This window comes from Malus sylvestris, chromosome 16 (genome assembly GCF_916048215.2).
Source record: "Malus sylvestris chromosome 16, drMalSylv7.2, whole genome shotgun sequence".
Lineage (NCBI taxonomy): Eukaryota > Viridiplantae > Streptophyta > Magnoliopsida > Rosales > Rosaceae > Malus > Malus sylvestris.
This window is the reverse complement of record NC_062275.1, coordinates 28,233,851-28,258,068: the sequence shown is the minus strand read 5'-3', so window position 1 is coordinate 28,258,068 and position 24,218 is coordinate 28,233,851. Positions and strand designations below refer to the sequence as shown.

Sequence of the window (24,218 nt, the reverse complement as noted above, 5' to 3'; positions counted from 1 at the left end):
GTGTGAATAAGTGTTTGTTTATACTTAAAATATATATAATTTCATCATAAATTACAAAATAGAATTACTTATGTATTATAAAGTATTAGAACTTAATGAAAATATGGAGAGCAAGCATATAGTGTGTGTTCATTTAATTATTCAACAAATCTCTTACAATTTATTGAAAAAATTAAATGCAAATTGAAAGTTATCTATTTTCTGTCTAAGTGAGTTGCATCTTAGGCAGTTGCCTAGGCGGGTGTAGGCAGGTGCCTAGGCAGTCTAGGCGCCATTTCTTAATTTTCAAATGCCTAAACATTAATCGGGGCAGTGACCAGTCACCTGTCGCTTAGGCGGGGGACCTAGGCGATGCTAGGCGGAGATTTTTATAACAATGATTTGTAGTGGATAAATTTTCCTTTTGAGGAAAAACACTGGACGATGATTGGCTAATAAGTAATAACCAAAGTAAGGGCAGGAATGGGTTGGGGTTTTGAATATTTTTCCATGGGAATTTCATGCAACTTTTGTTCATATTTTGTTGAAGCTAGGTTTTTTGTTTACTCACATTATGTAACAGTTACATCGCACTTGATAAATTTTTTAGAGCATGTTTGGTATCCTTCTTGAATTCAATTTATTTTGTTTTCAAAACTAATCCCTAATTAAGAATGACATGTTTGTTATAATTTTCTACTGATAAAAAAAAAGGTGAAAATGCGTTTGGTAGACTGTTAAGAAAATAAACTCAAAAAACAAAAAAAAAACACAAAATAATATTCAACGTCAGCATCAAATTGAAGTTTTCTCTGTTTTTCAAAATTAGAGAAAATAAAATATACATTATGAAACTAAGTTGGAATTTTAATAAAAAGTGTAATTATGTATGCTACCGCTACTATCACTATCGCCACCATCACTACCACAATATTCGTCACTGTCTCACCATCATTACTACTACCAACACCATCTTTGACTCTACCACCTCCCAACATCACCGCCACCACCACTAACACCACCACTACCTCCCACCATCACCGTCATCATCACATTCTCCACCCCATTACATTCATCATGGACACCACCATCTCCACCACATCTCAACCACCATTTTAACAACCATCCAGCACAACCATTGTTAACACAACAATTATTTGCCTCCATCACAACCGTCGCTACCACCACTCCCTCCATCTAAACCCTACAATGGGATCCAATGTGAGCGTAACGATGCGACGTGAGCTTACACATGAAGCTCGTCCTAGCCCGAACGAGTATTATTGATGCCAGTATAAGCATGCATGATGAGCATATAAAGTATGTATGATCATGCATCGTAATTTCATAAATCTCAACATCATAAAAAAATAAATAAAAATAAAAAAATAAAAACACTTGTATTTAACTAAAGTATGGCATAAGGTAAAAACTCTTCATCAAAGGTCGGTACAAAGGTCAATACACTGCATACTTAGGCCAACCTAGTGCACTGGTGGCTACCCATCATCTATCCTCCACCTAAAGCTCGAAAAATTACTCAGTTAGAATGATTCAACTCTTTGGAAGTAGAGAAACATGGCATAAAACGAATCCCTTCTCGATTGTTGTCTCAACCATTCCACCTCATGAAATTAATTTGGATTATCCCGAGACTTGAAGTTTTCCATTATGCATGCATAGATTAGTTATAAAATTGAAATGATAATTGTCATCAATGATATTCAAGAATATGGTAGCTATTTGAAATAGTGAAAAGCAACAATATGAAAACATGATCCGTTGATGTAGTTAATGTAGAACTGATTGAACAACTTGAAAGAAACAATCCTGGTCGAATTAGATTCCTTACCAAAGAGTGTTTGAACCTCCTACACCACTCAATGAAACCTTGTCGTGTAAGTAGAAAAGAATAATGAGATGAATGAAATAGTGCAAAGCATGCCTTTTTGGTGCAAGGCTTCTCTCAAACACCCTATGATTGATTATGACGTGATGTATTCCTCCATAACGAAGGTCATAACGTTTAGCTACCTTGTGAGTTTGGTAGTTTTTGAAGAACTGACAATGCAGCTTTTGAAAGTGGTTACAACATGTCTCTATGGGGATCATGAAATGTACATCTACATGAAAGTTCTGGAAGAACCTACATGGTCTATTTAAATAGTTCTAGACCATAGAACAACCTTTCGATTCGATTGAGATGTTCACTTTACAAATTGAAACAATCCAAGTGGATTTGGTACACCTATCTAAGTGACTATTTGATCAGCTTAGAATATGTGAATAAAGTATGTCCTTGTATGTTGAAGTCATACTCCTAATTTGCTAGAGTTGTGGTCTATATCAATGACATGAATCTCAATTAGACTCCTGAAGAGATTGAGAAACTGCTACGCATCTGAAGTCAGAATTTAAGATGAAAGATCTTGGAAAAACTCGTTTCATTCTCAGCCTAAAGTTTGAGCATAGTTCAGACAATATTTTAGTCTACTAGTCTAACTACACCCAGAAGGTGTTATCCTTGAGTATACCCATGGTCGTCCATATGCTAGATGCAAAATGAGATTCCTAAAGAGGTTATGGAGCTTGAAGTTCCATATCTAAATGCGATTGGTGTTTATTGTACTTAGCTCAGTGAACTAGATCGGACATCTCTTTCACTCATAATTTTTTGGTAAGATGCAACACTGCGTCTACATTCCACCACTGAATTGGTAATAAAAGACATTTTCCTTAGCATGGGTTTTGGCTTATTCTATTCTGATGCATATCAGAATAGATTACACCTTTGGTCTTCAAAATGATGTTTTCCTTGTTGTTTGCTAACGCTGGTTACTTATCTAACCAGGGAAAGGTATGTTCCCAGACGGATTATGTCTTTATCGTTAGAAACATCGTAATATCTTAGTTGCAACATATTCAAACCATGTGAAATCACCACCATGCATGAAGCCAAACTTGCACGTCAAAACTGTTGTTTAGCATATTCGCAACACTTGTGGTTCTTCTTCCATCGTTGAGTCCCAACTACCATCCATGAGGACTACGCCACATGTATCCGACAAATCAAGAAATGATACATCAACAAACTCAACACCAAGCTATTGTGTCTACCTAGCATCAAAAGGTTGAAATCAAGCAAATTCGATCCCAATAAACCTTGCCGACCTCTTCACGAAGTCGTCGTTGAAATCAACCTTTCAAAAGCTTGTTCTAGGAATTGATATGCGTAACTATCTCATTTGCAATGCTTGCTATTCTCAGGGGGGGAGTTTTGTCGAACTTAAGGGGGTATCATGAAGTATACTCACTTGACCTTAACGTAATTTTTTCCCTCTCTCATTCTCTCTTTAAATTTATACAACATTCTTAATTTAGAGATATTACAAAAATTAATTGAAATAATGCATGAAATTGAATCAATGCTTGAGTTAAATGGCCAGTAGAGTGCAATTGAGAAAGCCTTGCCATTTGTATCTACATAAGGGTGGCCTGTTAAATTCATTTCCGGCCTATAACCGCGTTCTTACGCATCAGCTGAGCTTTCCAAATCAGAGTCTCGCCGTGTCAACATCTCTCACAACTTCACATCAGCATAAACCGTTGTAAACCGAAACCCTGAATCAGATCTAACCTTGATCCGATCCCACCATGTCCTGTTTATCTCTCTCTTTCTCTCCAACCTGCCAATGGATTTGACATCCTCCTTCAAACCTAAGAATGGTTTTTGCCTGCCCAGGCCCTCGTCACCTTCTCATCCTTCCGCCAAACCCTCCTAGTTTTCGCCGCCGCCAAGCAACAACATCCCCACACCACCAAAGATAATTCTTACATCCACGCCGACTCTTCCTCCGATGCCACCGCTGACCCTATCACCTCCCTTAGTGACAGCCCACTTGTCGCCTCAAGTGGCCAGCTCATTGATAGAAGCATATTTATGCGACTGAGTTAATTTGTTCTCATGCATTTATGTTGTTATTTCTTAGTTAATTATGTATTTTAAGCTATTTTCGTGTGTTTGTAGGTCTATAGGCCTTATGAAGCAATAAGATGCATTTTGGTGCATTTTGGAGCAGTTTTGGGCTTGGAATGAATAGCACATGCATGGAACAAGGTGGATGGACGAAATTGAAGACTAAAGAGGCTAGGAATGTGTTAAAGAGAAAGAAGAATTAATGTAAAAAGGACAAAGAGTTCAACCACAAAGGGGTGTCACTCCACAATTCACCTTTCCATTATTGCCGTGCACCACCATTGCACTCCATTTGGATTCCTATGCCGTGCATCATCATTCATGTTCCCTTCATTGACTCATTTGTTGCATCATTCCACTTCCTTTCCTTTGTCTACCATGTGCACAATATCCTTTCACCTCCTTGCACTCATTGATTCACCACTTACTCACATTTTCACCCATGCCATGCATAATCTCCCTTATCCCCTTCATTATTTCAGATTTCATGCATCATTACATTGAATCATTGCACTCAATTGCTACACCATTCCTTGTTCCCTCCATCATTTCAGATTTCATGCATCATTACATTGAATTATTGCACTCAATTGCTACATCATTCCTTGTTCCCTCCATCATTTCATATTCATACATCATTACATTGAATCATTGCACTCAATTGCATCATTACATTGAATTATTGCACTCAATTGCTACACCATTCCTTGTTCCCTCCATCATTTCAGATTCATGCATCATTACATTGAATCATTGCACTTAATTGCTACACCATTCCTTGTTCCTTCCACCATTTCAAATTTCATGCATCATTACATTGAATCATTGCACTCAATTGCTACACCACTCCATCTTCCCCTCCATTGCCATGCACTTCCTCTATAAAAGGAAGTGTGTGTAACATAAATGGATTCATACTTTGTTAGATCATTCACTCCCATTTCAACACAACCTTCATCCAAACACATCAATTCATCTTCACATCCATTCCTCCATACAAGCAAACCTTTAAACACTCACCAACACCTTGTGCCGTAGCAAAGGAAGTGAAGGAAAGTGCTTGGACGTGCTTGCTGTCCAACTTGGATCATTGGAGCTTTTAGGTGTTTTCTTTCTTTTGTTTCTAATGTTTAAATTCATTTCCTTTCGTTTTGTTGTAAATATGAGTGGCTAAACTGTTGGAAATGTGCCCTAAAACCAATCATATGATGATACTTTACGGACATTTCACATGTTAAACTAATCTAGTTTAATATCAAGGGCAAAGATTATTGTTTGAGCCGTCTCATATAAATGTTATATGCTTAAACGATAAGTCCAAGGAATATGTGATTGGGAGAATGCAATCTAAAGAAGTTAGATTCATGAGACCATTCTTTCGTAGACACATCCTAAACGTTCCTGATCATAGGATTGCCAATTGGGCATTGACAGTCCGTTAAGATCAGTACGTGCTGTGTCTTCTCTCAGGGAGAGTGACTAGTCTCGAGTCATTGGTGTGTGTGACATCAAGACAAGTACGTAGGTGCTCAATAAAGAATGAGTTCACTGAACACGATCAACGAAGAGTTCTCGTATTCATGTCACATGAGAACTCATGGTTGGGATAATGCAAAGTAGTCCTTTGACCTGAGGCATCATAGTTGTCTTGTGGTGAAGTCCTTGATCTTTGATTATGTCAAAGTCACTCCATCAGGAGGGTGTCCACGACATAGTTGGGGTTAAGCCACTTAGCTATGGAGGCAAGTGAATGCGCAACAAGGGATCTCTAACCTTCAAACCGTTTGAGGGAGAATACTCTATGATATGATTAAGAATCTCTGGCCATAATATGAATGCGATTTAGGAAAGTCGTTCCAAATCACATTCAAGGTAATCATATAAGCACACGAATTACATTGGATAGTAGACATGAATAAACTATCAAACCAAACAATGTGGTCAAGAGTATTGTATTAGAGAAAGACCGTATTGCATTTGTAATCCTAAACTGAATAGGTTCTCTACCTCTTCTGATTAGCTTGGGTAACCATGATATGCTGCTAGGTGTCACTCTTGGTTTGTGGAAGCCCTAAACGTGTATAAACACTAAAGGGAGAATTGAAAGTAAGTTTCAATTCACAATCGATTTGAAAGAGTTTTAATCGCCCACTGCCTCGCTAAAAGGAACATACTGGATCGTACACCGTGTAAGGTAGAGATTGAAGAAACAACGGAGATGAGTAAGAATAATTAAATGGTTTAATTATTTATGGCAAGGATTAATTAATATGTTAATTAATGAAACGAATAAGTTCGTTAAAGACCTCGGGATAGTTTTGGACCTTAAGGCCCAATGGGCTTCGAACGTCAAGCCCATTGACTTAAGTTGTATGACAATTTAATGAATAAAGATTCACAAAGGCCCAAAAGCCCAAATCCCTTATGTGGCCGGCCATGTGTGTTGAATTAGGGTTTTTTTTTTGTTCTTTAGGTCATTTAAAGAAGTGACTACATAAAGAACTTTATAGCCTAAAATTCATAAAGGGTTTCTTTTAGGAAATTGGAGAGAACACAAAGCTCTCCTTTCTCTCTAAAGAGGCTGCCCCCCTTGGAAGGATTAGCTAGCAATCCCACTCCTCCAAGGTCACTCATTTCTTCTCCAATCTAACCTTGGTGTAGACACTTAGAGGTTCTCAATTTTGGGAACTTGGAGAACCATATTCTTCCATCCAAATCCATGGATCTAAGAAGCAAGGAATGAAGGCCCTCTCTTTGGGTGATTAGCCTTTGCTTATGCAAAAAGGAATCTACAAAGGTATAAATTTCTCAACTCACTTTGATTTGAGTTGAGTCTTGGTTCACCAATCTACTAGGCTTTGAATTTCATGGGTAATGTTTTGTTTTTGAATGCATGCAAGCATGATTCCGCCTTTTAATTGTTAAATGTATGCTATAGATGTTATTCAAATGAACATGTTTTCACAAAATCATCCTTCATAAACCTCTCTTGGCTAGGGGTGATTTCAAAACCATGATTATGTGTGCAATATAATTTGATAAATTCCAGTTATGAACTCTTGAATCGTGAATGCAATTGGCTTAACTATTTGATTGATAACTTATTTGTATTTGTTAATTAAGGGTCGACACTTAATTGACATGCATAAATCCGTTGCTAGAATATAAGGAAGTTTCACATAATCGTTACAAACTTATATTCACATGTAGTGAAGGTCGCTTATAAACGATCGTGTTAAGTTCAATTCCTAGCATGAGTGACATGATGTCTAGTTGCAAGTGCTTTGTCAATGCTTATGATTTTCATTAAACGTAATGATCTTTGATTGTATCTCTATTATGATGTCATGTAGGGAACTTTAGAAGAATGTTTTGGGTTGTCAAATGATGTCATCCAATCCAATAAAACAAGGAAAATCTGAGAGTTAACTAGTGATGTCACGGTTAATTTGGAGCATTGTCGTTCATAATTCAATGAAGTAGTAACTGGAAATTGAGTTGTTTGCATACATATCATGTGTGGAGAAAAAGCCTCTACTATCCCATCCATCATCTTATTTCTCAAATTTGTTTTACAATCTGTCTAGTTTTTCATACTTGTTTGTTTGTTTCAACTTCATCCAAATCAAAACCCCCCCTTTTAGTTTCTTGTTTCAAAGTGTTTCAAATCTGTTTTAGTTTGTGTTTTTAAGTGTTTTGATTCAAGTAATAGTCAATTTTCGTCCAAAGTCATTCCTAGTGTCTAGTTTAAGTTTATTTGATTGTTTTAAGCTGTTTTGAGTATTGTAAGTTTGCTTTGAGTTTTGTAAGTATTGTTAAGTGTTTTTAAGTTTAGTTTTATGTTTTTGAGTTAGTTTAGAGGTTATTAGCAAGCCCTCCTAATCCTCGGTCTAGAACGATCCCTACTTATACTTGTACTACAATTGTCAAAAGAGGGTTAAATTTGTGTGTTAAGTTAATTTTCGCATCACTCGTCGTGGGGGTTGAATCTCGGTATATATTGGGTCGTCTACCGTCTAGTCAAGTCTATCTACGTCCTCGACGTCACCATCGTCGATCACGACAACTTGATCAACATTTTTGAGTGCATCCACATCGTCAACCAGGCCGTCAGTGTCATCGTCACTACTTGTCGCTGTTGGAAGTATGCCCACAAAGCCACTCATTTGATGTAATAGCTTTTGGAATACTTATTGTATTAAACTTTTATATGTTTAATGAAGGGCAAAGCTTATTGTTAATCACTATTTATTGTATCATGTGTTTAAGCAATAAGGGAATCCAAGGGATGTATTTGATCTAAGAGACAAGTGATCTAAGTGAGTTAGATGATCAAGACCATTCTCTTATGTTCATTCCTAAAACGTTCCTAGCCATAGGATTGCCAATTGGGCATTGACAATCCGCTAAGGTTAGTATGTGTTATGTTGACTCAAACGTGAGTATGAACTAGTCTCAAGTCATTTGGTGTTGGACACTAAGACAAACACATAGGTGCTCGAAAAAGGTAATCGAGTACACTGAACGACGATCAAAAGAGAGTTCGAACATACATGTCATGTATGAACTCTAAAGTTGCAATATGCAAAGTAGTCCTTTGACCTGAGGCATCATAGATGTCTAATGGTTAAGTCCTTGATCTTTGATCATGTCAACGGCATTCCTTCGGATTGTCCACGGCATTGTTGGGGTCAAGCTATCTAGTCATGTAGGCATATGAATGCACAACAAGGGATCTCTAACCTTCCATGGTGGAAGGAGAATACTCTAAGATATGATTCTAAAGTCTTTGGCCAAAGCATATGAATATGACCTAGGAAGTTTGTTCCAAATCATATTCAAAGGAATCATATAGGAAAGTATCACATTTGATAGTAGACATGAAACAAACTATCACTTAAACAATGTGATTATGAGTATTGTATTAGAGAAGGACCGTATTGCATTGTAGTTGTAACTGGATAGGTTCTCCAACCAATTCTACTTAGCTTGGGTAACCATGATATGCTGCTAGGTGTCACTCATGGTTTGTGGAAGCCCTGAAGATTAGCAAACACTAATCTTAAGGGAGAATTGAAATGTGGTTTCAATTCACAATCGATTGTTAAGAGTAACATCGCCCACTGCCTCGCTAATTGGAACCTAATGGATCGCACACCACATAAGGATGTTAGTGAAGAAATTATATGAAATGGATAAGCAATTAAATGGTTTAATTGAAGAATGGTCAAAGTTAATTAATTAGTTAATTAATTATACGAAAGGTTCGTATTGGGCTTTTAAGTTAGTTTGGGCTTCGGGGTCCAAAATTGTTTTGGTCCACTAGGCCCATTATGTTTAAGTTGTATGACAACTAAAACAAATATGGGCATTTAGCCCAATAACAAAAGGAGGCCGGCCATAGCAAGGGTAGTGGGAAATTTTGCTTAATTGCAAGTTTGCCGCTAACCTAAGAGATGAAGTATAAAGTCATCTTTATAGCTTTGTTTCTCACAAGGGTTTTTTCTAATAGAAATTGGGTGAAACATTTTCTCTCTTTTTCTACTTAGAGGCCGGCCACTTAGAGGATTTTTACTAGCATCTAAAATCTCTCTAAGTCATCCATATCATCTTCACAATATAAATCTTTGGTGAAGAGACTTAGAGACATCAAGCTTTTGGTGTTTTGGAGAACAAATCCTTTTTTCCTCAAATCATCAAAGGAGCACTAAAGGGAGGAAAACACAAGGAGGATTCAAGGAGCTTGGAGGTGACTTGAAGGCCCTCCACTTGGGTGAATCCCTTGTGTAATCAAGGATGAGCTTCAAGGGTAAAGAATCACTAAATCTTTACTTCTCTTTAATGTTGTTAAAGAGTTCATTATGGTTCACCATATTAGTCTTTGAAAGTCATGGGTTTTATGAATTGTTTTTGGATGCATGTCTACTTTAAAGTGTTAATAGCTTGCATATGTATTCAAATGTTCATACTTGTTCTTAGCTAGGACAAAATTTTTCCTTCAAGTGGTATCAGAGCCTAGGCCTAGTTTATGGTGAATCCTTTTGGGTTTTGTGATTTTCATAATATGTGATTTAAATGTTGTAAATGTTACAAGCTTTGTTCTTGCTTTTGAATATATAAATTTTGCTAGAAAATTTGGCATCTCAAATGTTGTAGATGTATTTCATTCAAGCATGAATATTGGAACTAAAATTTGGTGCCATGTGTTTTGGGAAATTCGGCCAAATCCTTAGGGTGATTTTTTGGGTTCATGTTTGTCTTGTTAAAATGGTTTTAAGGTGACTTTTGGAACCCCTAAGTACCCTAGGATATTAGCCCTCTTTTGAGAGGTGAAAAATTGAGTTTTGGTGAATGAAAACATCCATGGAGCTATTATGAGTTTTCATGGTGTTCTTCAAATGTTCTTGAAGTTCTTGCCAAGAACAAAAAGGTTTGAAGTTTTGATTCAAAAGTTTTATGTTTCTTCATAAAGTTTTGGTTTAATTTTGATGGGTGATAGATATTGGTGAAGCATTAAAATTGGCTTTAATGTTTGTCTAAACTAATTAATGTTTTACAAAACATTTTCTTACAAATCATCAATTTCACCTCACCCACCAAAATCCACTTGCATATTTCACATGCATGCACTAAAACCCTTTCACACTTGTTCACACCCTCCATGGCCGGCCACCCCAACAAGTGGGGTACTTTTGGGGCCTTTTGTGCAATTACATAAAGTTGTGAAAATTTTGTGTTTTTGCATTTTGGCCCAAAAGTTTACGTTTTTACGTTAAGGCCCTAAAACGCTAAAGGACAAATTGTTTTGATCCTTTAATGATGTTTTTACATTAATAAAATTTTGGGTTCTAGTTGAAATTACATGAAGTTGTGGACTTTTGTGTTTTTCAAAGTGACCCCAAAAGTTTTTGTATTTGCATTATGGCCCAATTGTTGTGGTCATAGTTTCCTTTTGGCCCAAATAAAATGAGAACAAAATTGTTTTGTCTCTTTAATGAGAATTGGATTTTCATTTCATTTAGTTCCATTTAAATCAATTCTATGGATCCAAAAACCAATTGTTTAAAGTTGTTTTCTTAGTTAATGTGATTGATTAAGAAAAGGGTGATTATGAACCAAAGGCCACGATAATTGAGCTATGTGATTGGCCGCTTTACATTATGAATGTTTGGGTTTGGTAATGTAGATTTGAATGTAATTTGATTAATTCAATTTGTTGTAAATGGACATAAGTCCATCATTTGATTTATGTTGTAAAAGGGCATAAGCCCTTATTATTATTTCATGTATTCCTTTTTTGTTTATATGTATGCAAAATGGAATAGTTGGGTCCAACACCCAATAGGAAATAACGGTTTAATTAGATTAAACGCGTAACTAAAATCAACAACTATCTACCTTAAACCCAAGGTCCAACACAAGGCTCGTGTTGGATCAAATCAAACGGTTCATAATCATCCTAAAACCTAATATGACTATATAGTCCATATGAGGATGCAATGCATTCGTTAGTAGTTCCATATAGTCTCGCTTGTTTCAACGAAACAGTGGGAGTATTATATGCTACTAATTCATATTAACTTGGACCAATAGTTGTGATAGGCCCAAGTTCTTTTAATGTGATTAAAATGTTTTGATGTAGCCCAAAACTACTCCCTCAAAACAAATATTAAGTTGATAAGCGAGAGATGTTTTGAACATCTCTTCGTAGGCCTTCCACCGTGGTGGGTTCCAAGCGTTTGTGACTCATGCACCGGCTTCACCCTATCATGGGGAAGTACAAAGCATGTGCTTACATCCAGGAGGAATCCATATACATATGATGAGGTGAGTGTAGGCAACGAGGATAGCCGACATCGCATCATCGTGAGGCTATTCTTGAACCCCTATACAAACTAAGCATGGTGGGAATAACTTAACTAAGTGCAATGAAGCCGACATCGTATCATCGTGAGGCAACATTCTCTAGAGGCCAAACGGATGGGTAATTACAAAAGTTGTAAATGAATAATGCGTTATTCTCTCATCATTATTTTTGCTAGCCAACATCGTATCATCGTGAGGTGGGCTTGGTAATGATGAGTCTCCCATAACCCGCTAAGAGTTCAATATAACTCTCGAATTCTATTGAGGGATGTGGAATTTGCCAAAAATAGTGGGTGGTACTATTTGATTCAAAGACCCAATCAAATAGTTTTAAACAAACAATCTAATACGATTTCTGTTATGTTATGTAGTGAACGACATGCCTAAAATTATACCCACCATTATACTTGACAAAAGGGGCCTTAAGGGCCAACGTTTCCTTGCTTGGTATCGCCACATTGAGAATGTCTCAAAGGTGAAAGACATATTGTATGTGCTTAAGCAATCCCCTCCTCATGTACCTCCTACGAAATTAGCTTCAAAGGAGGAGTGTCAAAATTATGTTAGACACTATGAGGATGACTTACAAGCCAAATGCTTAATCCTCAGTTCACTTAGTGAGGAGCTTATGAAGCTACATAAGCACATGGACATTTCTTGTGCCATGGTTGAAAGTTTGCATAAGATGCATGACATTGAGACTAGTAATGTACGATTCTCAAATGTTTGTAGTCTAATGAATGCCAAGATGGCAATGGGGACACCGGTCCATAAACATGGACAAAAGATGGAAAAGATATTTAAAGATCTTAAAAGTTTAGGAACTTCCATCGATGGGAAAATGGCCCAAGATTTTTTCCTTGCATCTCTCTCGGATGATTTCACTAAGTTTATTGTAAACTATAAAGTGAATAGATTCGATCATTCTTTGAAAGAGATGATTGACATGTGCTGTAAATTTGAAAAAGGTTTCAAAAGGGACAGTGGGAGTGAGAATGCAATGATAAGGAAAAGGTTGCATAAGAAGAAGGCAAAGAAATCCAAAGGAACATGCTTTCATTGTGGAAAGGATGAACGTTGGAAGAAGAAATACAGGGTGCGCATTGCGAGCCTTATGACACGAACTTTTGAAGAGACTATTTCTGTCATAGAGAATTCTTTTACAGTGAGCTCCAGTTCCTGGATATTTGATTCAGGCGCTAGTCAACATATCTGTAATACGATGCAGGGACTAGTGGGGAGCAAGCCACTGAGCAATGGGGAGATGGTTGTGCGAGTTGGGAACGGCACTAAAATCTCTGCAAAAGCAACAGGCACCTACATGCTTAACCTACCCTCTGGGGAAGTCCTGGAACTTAAAAATTGTTTATATTTTCCTTCATGTATAAAGAATTTGATTTCCATCTCTAAGCTTTTACGAGATGGGCACTCAGTATTGTTTGACAAAATGAGTTGCACTTTATACTTGAACGGTCGTATTATCTCTCATGGTAATATGATAGAGGGACTTTTTCACCTAGAGACGAATAGTGGGATGCACTGTATTGCAAGCAGGAATACCTCAAAACCCAAAAGGGCTAGAGAAGAAGTTAACCAAGAAAAGATGTGGCATCTTAAACTTGGACATGTGAACCTTGAAAAGATTCACAAGATGTCGAAAGACGGATACATCCACCCATTAGGTAATGACCGGATGGGTACTTGTGAATGTTGCTTGAAAGGGAAGATGACCAAATCTCCATTTACTGGAAAAGGAGAGCGTGCCACTGAAATTCTAGGGTTAATCCACACTGACGTATGTGGACCTATGTCTACCACATCGAGAGGAGGCTTCTCCTACTATATCACATTCACCGACGATCATTCTCGGTTTGGCTATGTGTATCTTATGAAGTACAAGTCAGAATCCTTTGAAAGGTTCAAAGAATTCAAGAATGAAGTTGAGAAGCAAACTGGGAAACAGATAAAGATCCTAAGATCGGATCAAGGGGGTGAATATCTGAGTAACGAGTTCCTAGATTATCTCAAAGAGTGTGGAATAATATCACAGTGGACTCCACCGGGAACTCCATAACTCAATGGAGTTTCTGAAAGGAGAAATCGAACCTTGATGAACATGGTTCGTTCTATGATGAGTTCTGCTGATCTACCAGTAACATTCTGGGGATACGCTCTATATACAGCAGCTTACTTGCTTAATAGAGTACCTTCCAAATCAGTTTCACAAACGCCCTATGAGATATGGCATGGAAGAAAGCCAAGTCTTAAAGACATTAAGATTTGGGGTTGTGAAGCATATGTCAAAAAGCTTGAAGCTACTAAGCTTGAAGCAAGATCAGTAAGATGCTATTTTGTGGGATATCCTAAAGAAACTATGGGATATGAGTTCTACCATCATGACGACCAGAAAGTCTTTGTCGCCAGAACTGCTAAGTTTCTAGAGGACGAATTCGTTCTCAAAGGAACTATAAGCAAACAGATGGAAATTAATGAGATTAATAATGAACCACAAACAAGCACTAGACATATTGACAACCCTGTTCCTGTACCCTTAGTTCCACGTAGATCTGAACGGGTTAGTAAGCCACCTAAGAGGTATGGCTTAGACAATGACTTTGATGAATTGTACCTTCTAGGTGACAATGAAACAAAGGAGGACCCTAGAGACTACACTGAAGCAATGTCCGACATTGATTCAAAGAGATGGCAAGAGGCCATGAAATCCGAGATGGATTCCATGTTTCAAAATCAGGTCTGGACTCTTGTAGACCCTCTAGAAGGTATTGTACCTGTTGGAAACAAATGGGTCTTCAAGAGGAAGATAGGCGTTGATGGGAACGTGGAGACTTATAAGGCTAGATTAGTAGCCAAGGGTTACAGGCAAAGAGAAGGGATTGACTATGAAGAAACTTTCTCTCCTGTAGCCATGATTAAGTCCATTCGGATTTTGCTTGCTATAGCTGCGTACCATGATTATGAGATCTGGCAAATGGACGTGAAGACGACCTTTCTGAACGGCTACCTAGAGGAAGAGCTCTATATGACTCAACCCGAAGGTTTCGTGTCCAAGTCTGAAAAGACTAAGGTATGCAAGCTTCAAAGATCCATTTATGGACTTAAGCAAGCCTCCAGGAGCTGGAACATTCGTTTCGACACTGAAATCAAAACGTTTGGTTTTACTCAAAACGAAGACGACAATTGTGTTTATCAAAAAGTCGCTGGGGATGCAGTTGTATTCCTAGTGTTATATGTAGATGACATATTACTATTCGGGAATGACACTGCAATACTTTCTTCTGTAAAAGTGTGGTTGTCCAAAATCTTCCACATGAAAGATTTAGGAGATGCATCTTATGTACTTGGGATAAAGCTCTATCGTGATAGATCCAGAAAATTAATTGGATTATCCCAATCTATGTACATTGATAAGGTGCTAAGTAGGTTCGAGATGGAACAATCTAAGAAAGGCTTTCTTCCTGTAAGACATGGAATTCACCTTTCTAAGTCCATGGAACCTAAGACTCCTGAAGAGATAGGGCATATGAGTAGGATTCCTTATGCTTCCGCCATAGGAAGTCTCATGTATGCCATGATATGCACAAGGCCTGATATCGCATATGCTGTGAGCATTACTAGTCGATATCAATCTAACCCAGGATTAGAACACTGGGCAGCTGTCAAGACGGTCCTTAAGTACTTAAGAAGAACTAAGGACATGTTCCTCATATATGGAGGAGCGGCAGAGTTGCGAGTGGAAGGCTATACAGACGCAGATTTCCAATCTGACGTCGATGATAGAAGTTCCAACTCCGGATATGTATTCACTCTGAATGGTGGGGCTGTCAGTTGGAAAAGCAAGAAGCAAAGTGTAATTGCTGATTCCACGACAGAGGCTGAATATGTCGTTACAGCTGAAGCCGGCAAAGAAGCGTTCTGGATGAAGAAGTTCATTACTGAACTTGGAGTGGTTCCAACCATTACATCACCAGTAACTTTGTACTGTGATAATAGTGGGGCGATAGCTCAAGCCAAGGAACCCAGGGCACATCAAAAGAACAAGCATTTTGACAGGCGCTTTAATATCATTAGAAGATATGCTGCCGAGGGGAAAGTCAACATCCTCAAAGTTGCCTCAGCCGATAACGTAGCAGATCCATTGACAAAGCCAATGTCTCAAATCCAGCTTGATCGTCATATGGATAAGATGGGTATTAGATACATGGGAAGATGGCTTTGAGTGCAAGTGGGAGATTGTTGGAAGTATGCCCACAAAGCCATTCATTTGATGTAATAGCTTTTGGAATACTTATTGTATTAAACTTTTATATGTTTAATGAAGGGTGATGCGAAATATATTAAGCACACAAATTAAACCCTCTTTTGTCAAATTGTAGTAAAGATGTAAGTAGGGATCGTTCTAAACCAGGGATTAGGAGGGATTGCTAAACTCTTGAAAACTAACTCAATAATGTAAAAACAAAATTTAAAACACTAAACTAGACTCAAAGAATGTAAAATTAAAAGTTAAAACACTTAAACAAACATGAAACTCAAAACAGCAACCTAATGACTCAAAACTGCCTAAAAACCACTTTCTGGGCAGTTTTGAGAAACTAACAAGAACTTGGACGAATTTGGATGAAAACTTGGATCAAAACACTTAGAAACACAAATCAAAACACTTTCTAACTAATCTAAGACTTCAAAATAAAGGGGGATTTGTTTTGGACGAAAATTTAAAACAAAACAGAAACTTTAAAACAAAACAGATTGTAAAACGTTTTTGGATGAAAAGGATGGATAAAAGGCTAGTTAGGAGGTTCTTCTCCGTCGTGACATACTTGCAAACAAAGCGATTTTCAGTTGTTCTTCCAATAAATTATGAAACTCAACACCCCAAGTTAATTAGATACGCTTAAATTAACCTTCAAGTTCTCCTTAAGTTAATGAATTGGATGGGAAAGCGCATGCAACAATTCAAAGCATTCCTCAAAGGTTCCTTACGTGATGAGCACAATAAAGATACAATCAAGAATCATGAAGCACAATGAGAACTATAAGTGTTGACGAGGCATTCGTTACTATGATGAGCATGAAACTAGTGCCAAGAATTCATTCAACGCGATCGTTTTCAAGCGACCTTCACTACTTATGATTATAAGATTGTAACTATTAGGTGAAACTCCCTCATAATCTAGCATCATATTCATGCATGAAAACTAAGCGTGCACTCTCAATCAACATACACAAATAAGTTATCAATCAAGTAGATGAACGAATTGAATCCACAACTTATGAAATAACAACTGAATGTAATCAAATCATATTGCAAGCATGTACATGGTTTCGAATCACCCCCCAACTATGGGGGTTTAGTTCCTCATACTCAGAACACAAAGTTTATTGAATTGAAACATTGAAAACATAAGAAAGATTACACCTAAAAGTTCCAGCAATCTGCAATAGACTAGCAAGCACATTCAAGAGCACTCCTTCTTCCTTCTTGCTACGGCATAAGGTATGGAGATGGTTTGGGATGGTTTTGGATGAGGTAGAATGGTAGAAAAGTGTCTAAGATGGGTGTATGGCACGGCTAGGGGGGTTTGGGTTCAGAAAATATGGATTTGGGTGGAGGATGGGCACGGCAAAGGTTGGGGAAAGGGTTCTGGCGTGAATGGAGTTGTATGGATGTGTGTGGAATGTTTTGTGGCTGCAACAAGGAGGTTTATTTAAAGGAAAACAGAAATTAAAACCCTAGGTTGATTAGGAAATCAGAAATTAAGTCTAAGGATTCTAGAATTAGGAAATAAATCAGAAAATTAAAGGAAAGAGCAAGGGAAATTCGGCTAGGGTTTAAAACACAAAAGGAAGGTGTTTTAAAGCATAAAAACAGGAAATAAGGAAGAGGAAATGCAAAGGGGGGTGCGGCAAGGGTTCAAAAGGGTTCTAGGCTTTTGTTTTGTGTCCTAGAATGCTTAGAAAGTCTTCATAATTGCTGGAACTTTTAGGGACAATTAGGAAAAATCAAACCAAAGTAGGAAACCTTGGCTTAACTTTCCTACTTCAAGTAGGAATCCTTGTTGGAGGAGGAATGCTTGTTCTTCTAGGAATCCTCATGTGATTAGGAATCCATCTTCAATTAGGAATCCTCATGTGATTAGGAATCCATCTTCAATTAGGAATCCTTCGTTGATTAGGAATCCTTCGTCAATTAGGAATCCTCCTTCATGTAAGCACTTTCCTACTTCAACTAGGAAACCTTGTTCAAGTAGGAATCATCATCTTCAAGTCTTCAAATTCGTCCAAACCTTGGCTCCAATTATGTGATAATCATTCCAAGCCCAATTTTGCTCCAAAAAGCTCCAAAAAGCATCTTCTTGCATCATTTGGCCTTAAAACCTGAAAACACATAAAACTAGCTTAAAAGACTACTTTAACTAAGAAAACACCATGGAAATGCATAAGAACTAGCTAACTAAGGCGCATAAATATGCTCCTATCAAAGGGCAAAGCTTATTGTTAATCACTATTTATTGTATCATGTGTTTAAGCAATAAGGGAATCCAAGGGATGTATTTGATCTAAGAGACAAGTGGTCTAAGTGAGTTAGATTATCGAGACCATTCTCTTATGTTCATTCCTAAAACGTTCCTAGCCATAGGATTGCCAATTGGGCATTGACAATCCGCTAAGGTTAGTATGTGTTATGTTGACTCAAACGTGAGTATGAACTAGTCTCAAGTCATTTGGTGTTGGACACTAAGACAAACACATAGGTGCTCGAAAAAGGTAATCGAGTACACTGAACGACGATCAAAAGAGAGTTCGAACATACATGTCATGTATGAACTCTAAAGTTGCAATATGCAAAGTAGTCCTTTGACCTGAGGCATCATAGATGTCTAATGGTTAGGTCCTTGATCTTTGATAATGTCAACGGCATTCCTTCGGATTGTCCACGGCATTGTTGGGGTCAAGCTATCTAGTCATGTAGGCATATGAATGCACAACAAGGGATCTCTAACCTTCCATGGTGGAAGGAGAATACTCTAAGATATGATTCTAAAGTCTTTGGCCAAAGCATATGAATATGACCTAGGAAGTTTGTTCCAAATCATATTCAAAGGAATCATATAGGAAAGTATCACATTTGATAGTAGACATGAAACAAACTATCACTTAAACAATGTGATTATGAGTATTGTATTAGAGAAGGACCGTATTGCATTGTAGTTGTAACTGGATAGGTTCTCCAACCAATTCTACTTAGCTTGGGTAACCATGATATGCTGCTAGGTGTCACTCATGGTTTGTGGAAGCCCTGAAGATTAGCAAACACTAATCTTAAGGGAGAATTGAAATGTGGTTTCAATTCACAATCGATCGTTAAGAGTAACATCGCCCACTGCCTCGCTAATTGGAACCTAATGGATCGCACACCACATAAGGATGTTAGTGAAGAAATTATATGAAATGGATAAGCAATTAAATGGTTTAATTGAAGAATGGTCAAAGTTAATTAATTAGTTAATTAATTATACGAAAGGTTCGTATTGGGCTTTTAAGTTAGTTTGGGCTTCGGGGTCCAAAATTGTTTTGGTCCACTAGGCCCATTATGTTTAAGTTGTATGACAACTAAAACAAATATGGGCATTTAGCCCAATAACAAAAGGAGGCCGGCCATAGCAAGGGTAGTGGGAAATTTTGCTTAATTGCAAGTTTGCCGCTAACCTAAGAGATGAAGTATAAAGTCATCTTTATAGCTTTGTTTCTCACAAGGGTTTTTTCTAATAGAAATTGGGTGAAACATTTTCTCTCTTTTTCTACTTAGAGGCCGGCCACTTAGAGGATTTTTACTAGCATCTAAAATCTCTCTAAGTCATCCATATCATCTTCACAATATACATCTTTGGTGAAGAGACTTAGAGACATCAAGCTTTTGGTGTTTTGGAGAACAAATCCTTTTTTCCTCAAATCATCAAAGGAGCACTAAAGGGAGGAAAACACAAGGAGGATTCAAGGAGCTTGGAGGTGACTTGAAGGCCCTCCACTTGGGTGAATCCCTTGTGTAATCAAGGATGAGCTTCAAGGGTAAAGAATCACTAAATCTTTACTTCTCTTTAATGTTGTTAAAGAGTTCATTATGGTTCACCATATACTAGGCTTTGAAAGTCATGGGTTTTATGAATTGTTTTTGGATACATGTCTACTTTAAAGTGTTAATAGCTTGCATATGTATTCAAATGTTCATACTTGTTCTTAGCTAGGACAAAATTTTTCCTTCAGTTGCAGCAACGATGTTACTCCAAAAAAGCTGAGTCTAAAGTACGCCGAGATCTACATGGCTCTCAACATTGTTCTGAGAGGTATCAGTAATATTTGATTGGCGGTGATGCTTTCGTCGATGCACGGCAATGGCATTGCCTGGATGGTGCACTCAGCGTTGGACACCGATAACAAGAACTGTGGGCGGAGAATTTGAGGGAGGTGAATGCGCTTTCAGTCGAACATGAGGCGGGCATTGTGGCTTTCAACAATTTAGGGTTTGAATTGCTGCTAGAGATGATCACTGCTGGAGATGAGGTGGCGGCAAGCTTGGCACTGGTGGTACAGATTGAGGAGGAGGATCAAAAGTTGGAGAATGAGGAAGAAAGCCAAGCTGAGAATGATCTATTTGCGGCGAGCAAGAAGATTAATCAGCCTGAAGAGCTGGTAAGTGGGTTTAATAAGAACAAGGATCATTCTGCCATAGACTTAACAATGGCGTTGGCGACGCTTGAAGTGATGACATTGCCTCCGGCGGAGGCGACCCAGAGTACCCATATTGCGGTGGAAGAGTTTGAAGGGCAGTATGGTGGTATTGAGTTTGGGAATAACCAAGCTTCATCGGGTGAGACTTTTGATAGGTTTAGTGATGCCTAGGGCGGTGGCTTGGATGCTTCTGAGTTTGTTGGATCAAAGAAGGTTGTGAAGAAAGAAGGGCTTGGCGGGCTTGAATTGTTGCAGACCAAGCCAAATGCTCCGAAAACTGTAGATGCAGCTACCGGTGGTGCAGTAGCAGGTACTCCTCTTGACACCCTTGTGAAAAGTGAAATGAAGGGTCTTGAGATGCACATTGTTGAAGAGATCAGTGCTGAGTTTAGAGAGACATTGGTTGCTATAGTAGGATTATTGGGTGTTGTTTATTTAAAGACTTTGCCAACCATTACTGGTGGTGATAAAGAAAATGAGTTTTCTTTCCAGGGAATGGGTTGTTTCATATGAGGACCGCAACCTCTGATGAGCCTTTACCCATTTTGAAGTATAGTTTGGTGCTTAAGTTGACGCCATTGCCCTTGAGGGTTTGTCTTATGCAACGGCATACAAGGAGCTTACTATATTTGATGATACAATATGTGTCAAACCCTGAGTTGCCAGCACCTTTAACTGATGTGACATTTGTTTTGAAACTCCCACTTGATTTTACATTGTTGAAGGTATCACCCAAAGCTGTATTAAGTAGGTTTGACAAAGAATTGAAATGGCATATCCTCGAGATTCCGTTGAATAGATCTCCTGGTCGGTTGAGGGCAAGGATACCTATGGATTCTAATGAAGGAGATGGTAGTGAAGAGCGGTGTTTGTTTGCGGCCAGCTTTTGAGGGTAATATAGACTTTTATGAGGTTAATCGCAGGTATGAGAACGGTGTATACATGTGCAATTGACCCATGATGAAATCACTGTTGCATTGTTAAGCTTAAGGGTTATGTCTCCTTTTTTGTTGTTTATTTCGAGAGATTGTTGTTGATTGTATGTTGTTGTACCATTCTTTGATAATGAGCTTGTACCATAGTTTATTGGCCATTTGAAAGCTCTATCTTTGTGCATTGGCTATTCATTTGTGTGAAGGGATAACAAGTTTCTCTTCCATGCTCTCTTTCCTTGTTTTGGTTTATTAATTTTACTACCTTGTGAAATTGTAGGTTGAAATACAATGATAGAAACAAGCTTTATTGGCCAATAATTAATCAAAAAAATCAAATTGGAATGAACCTTATACTTTAACTGAGATATTCTGATCAAGGAATCATTAAGACTCGACTGATAGAATCTTAGACTTTACCAGTGATATTCATAAACTCAGTGCTGTAAATGGTGAGTAAGTTGAGAACCATCAAAAGTTATGTTTGTAGAGGTTCTGTTTACTTGTTATTTGATACATGACTTTTTCAACTTTAAATTGTGCAATGTTATTTATTTGTTTCTTCTTTTTGGCAAGACATCAATGCCTGAGGCTTTCATGGAACAATGGGATTCCTTTTGTATTCCAATTTATGTGAATTTGTGAACATAATGACAAAATCATATACACCTCTTTCTAGGTCAAATTGATTTACTTCAATCTTGATAATTTGAGCTTCAAAGTTGAAAATATAGACGGCTCTTATGCATCTTTGTGTACCGTGTTTTCATATAGTTCCCCAATGGTTTGATTATTTGTTGTGTTTAGAAATAAAAAGATGAAAGAGATAGACTTCGTATTGGAATCCAATTTGTCCTATATTGGCTAGAGGGAAAGGATAAGAGTTTAAATAGAATTACCCCACTCTAACTAACAATGAGACCTTTTGTGATAAAACCCCACACCTGATGGATTGGGTAGATGCTAAAGTGGGGATAGTATCCGTGTTGTTGGAGTGGCCTTCGGCCCGTCAATCTAAAAAACTCTACATGGTATCAAACCCAAGGGACATGCTCGTATTGCCACATGATTTGGTCCTTTGGCTCCGCACGATGGGTGAGTCCCAACATGGCTCCACGTAGGCCAAAGATGCCATAAGATTGGGTGGGTCCCTGTTTGGCCCCTCGTGTTAGGTAAGCCTCGACTTGGCTCCACGTGGTTGCCAATGTGTGGATCTCCACGTGTGACCCACCACATAGGGTCTCACGTGTGGGGGCCTGTTGGAATCTCATTTGTCCCACATCGGCTACAGGGAAATGAGAAGAAAAGTTTAAATAGAATTATCCCACTCTAACTAACACCGAGGCCTTTTGTGATAAAATCCCACACTTGACTAATTGGGCATGTGGTAAAGTGGGGATAGTATCAGTGTTGTTGGAGTGAGCCCTCGGCCCGTCGATCTGAAAAGTTCTACATGGTATCAGAGCCAAGGGACGAGCTTGTACGCCACGTGATTTGGTGGGTCCCCTTTGGCCATGCGCGATGGGTGAGTCCCGATATGGCTCCACATAGGCCAAGGATGCCAAGTGATTGGGTGGGTCCCCATTTGACGCCATGTGTTGGGTGAGCCCCGACTTGGCTCCACGTGGTTGCCGATATGTGGATCTCCACGTGTGACCCATAAAATAGGGTCCCACGTGCAGGGACATGTTTGAATCCCATTTGTCCCACATCGGCTAGAGGGAAAGGAGAAGAAGAGTTTAAATAGAATTATCCCACTTTAACTAACACTGAGGTCTTTTGTGATAAAATCCCACACCTGACGGTTTGGGCAGGTGGTAAAATAGGGGCAGTTGATGTGGTAGAAATTAACACATAAATTAAACCCTACAAATTATGCAATCGTAGTACGAGTAAGTAGGGATCGTTCTATTTCGGGGATTAGAAGGGATGATAATCAACACAAATTGAACTTGTAAAACTGAAAACTAAGTTAAACTAACAATAAAACAATGACTTGGGGGATTTTGGACGAATTTATTAAAAACAAAAGTAAATGGCAGAAAGTAAATTAAGTTGTGAATGAAGTATGGATAAAAGGATAGCTAAAGGATTTTTCTCCACACATGAAACATATGCATACAAATCGATTTCCAATTATTCTTCCTATAAACCATGAATGACAATGCCCCAAATTAACTGTGAACAACACTAATTAACTCTCAGATTTTCCTAAGTTCATTGAATTGGACTCAACGACGTAACCAAATTATTCTTCTCAAGTTCCCTAACTTTGAAAAGCGTGATAGAGATACATCTCAAAGATCATTAAGTTCTGTGAAAATCATAAGCATTGACAAAGCATTCGTAACTATGAAAAACATGATACTTCTACCAGGAATTTACTCAACTTAATCATGACTAGTGACTTTTACTACTTGCAAATATAAGTTCATAATGATTAGGTGAAATTCCCTTATATTCTAGAATCAAATCCCTGCATGCAAAATAAGTGTGCACCCTTAATAAACATACAAGAATAAGTTCTCTATAAAGCAGATAAGTAAATCGCATTCATGTTTTATAAAACAATAACAGGATGTAATCAATTTATATAAAACATATGATCATGGCTTCGAATTCACCTCTAGTTTAAAAGAAACTTAGTTACACATGTTCATCATAACTGAAAAAACAATCTAAAATAAAGATTGAAACTTAAAACAAAGATATAA

General features: G+C 38.0%; 1 pseudogene; it reads left to right on the top strand.

Moving 5' to 3' along the window:
• The first annotated feature begins 2,661 nt into the window (after positions 1–2,661).
• Positions 2,662–21,526, top strand: LOC126609262 (uncharacterized; annotated as a pseudogene).
• Positions 21,527–24,218: the final 2,692 nt, after the last annotated feature.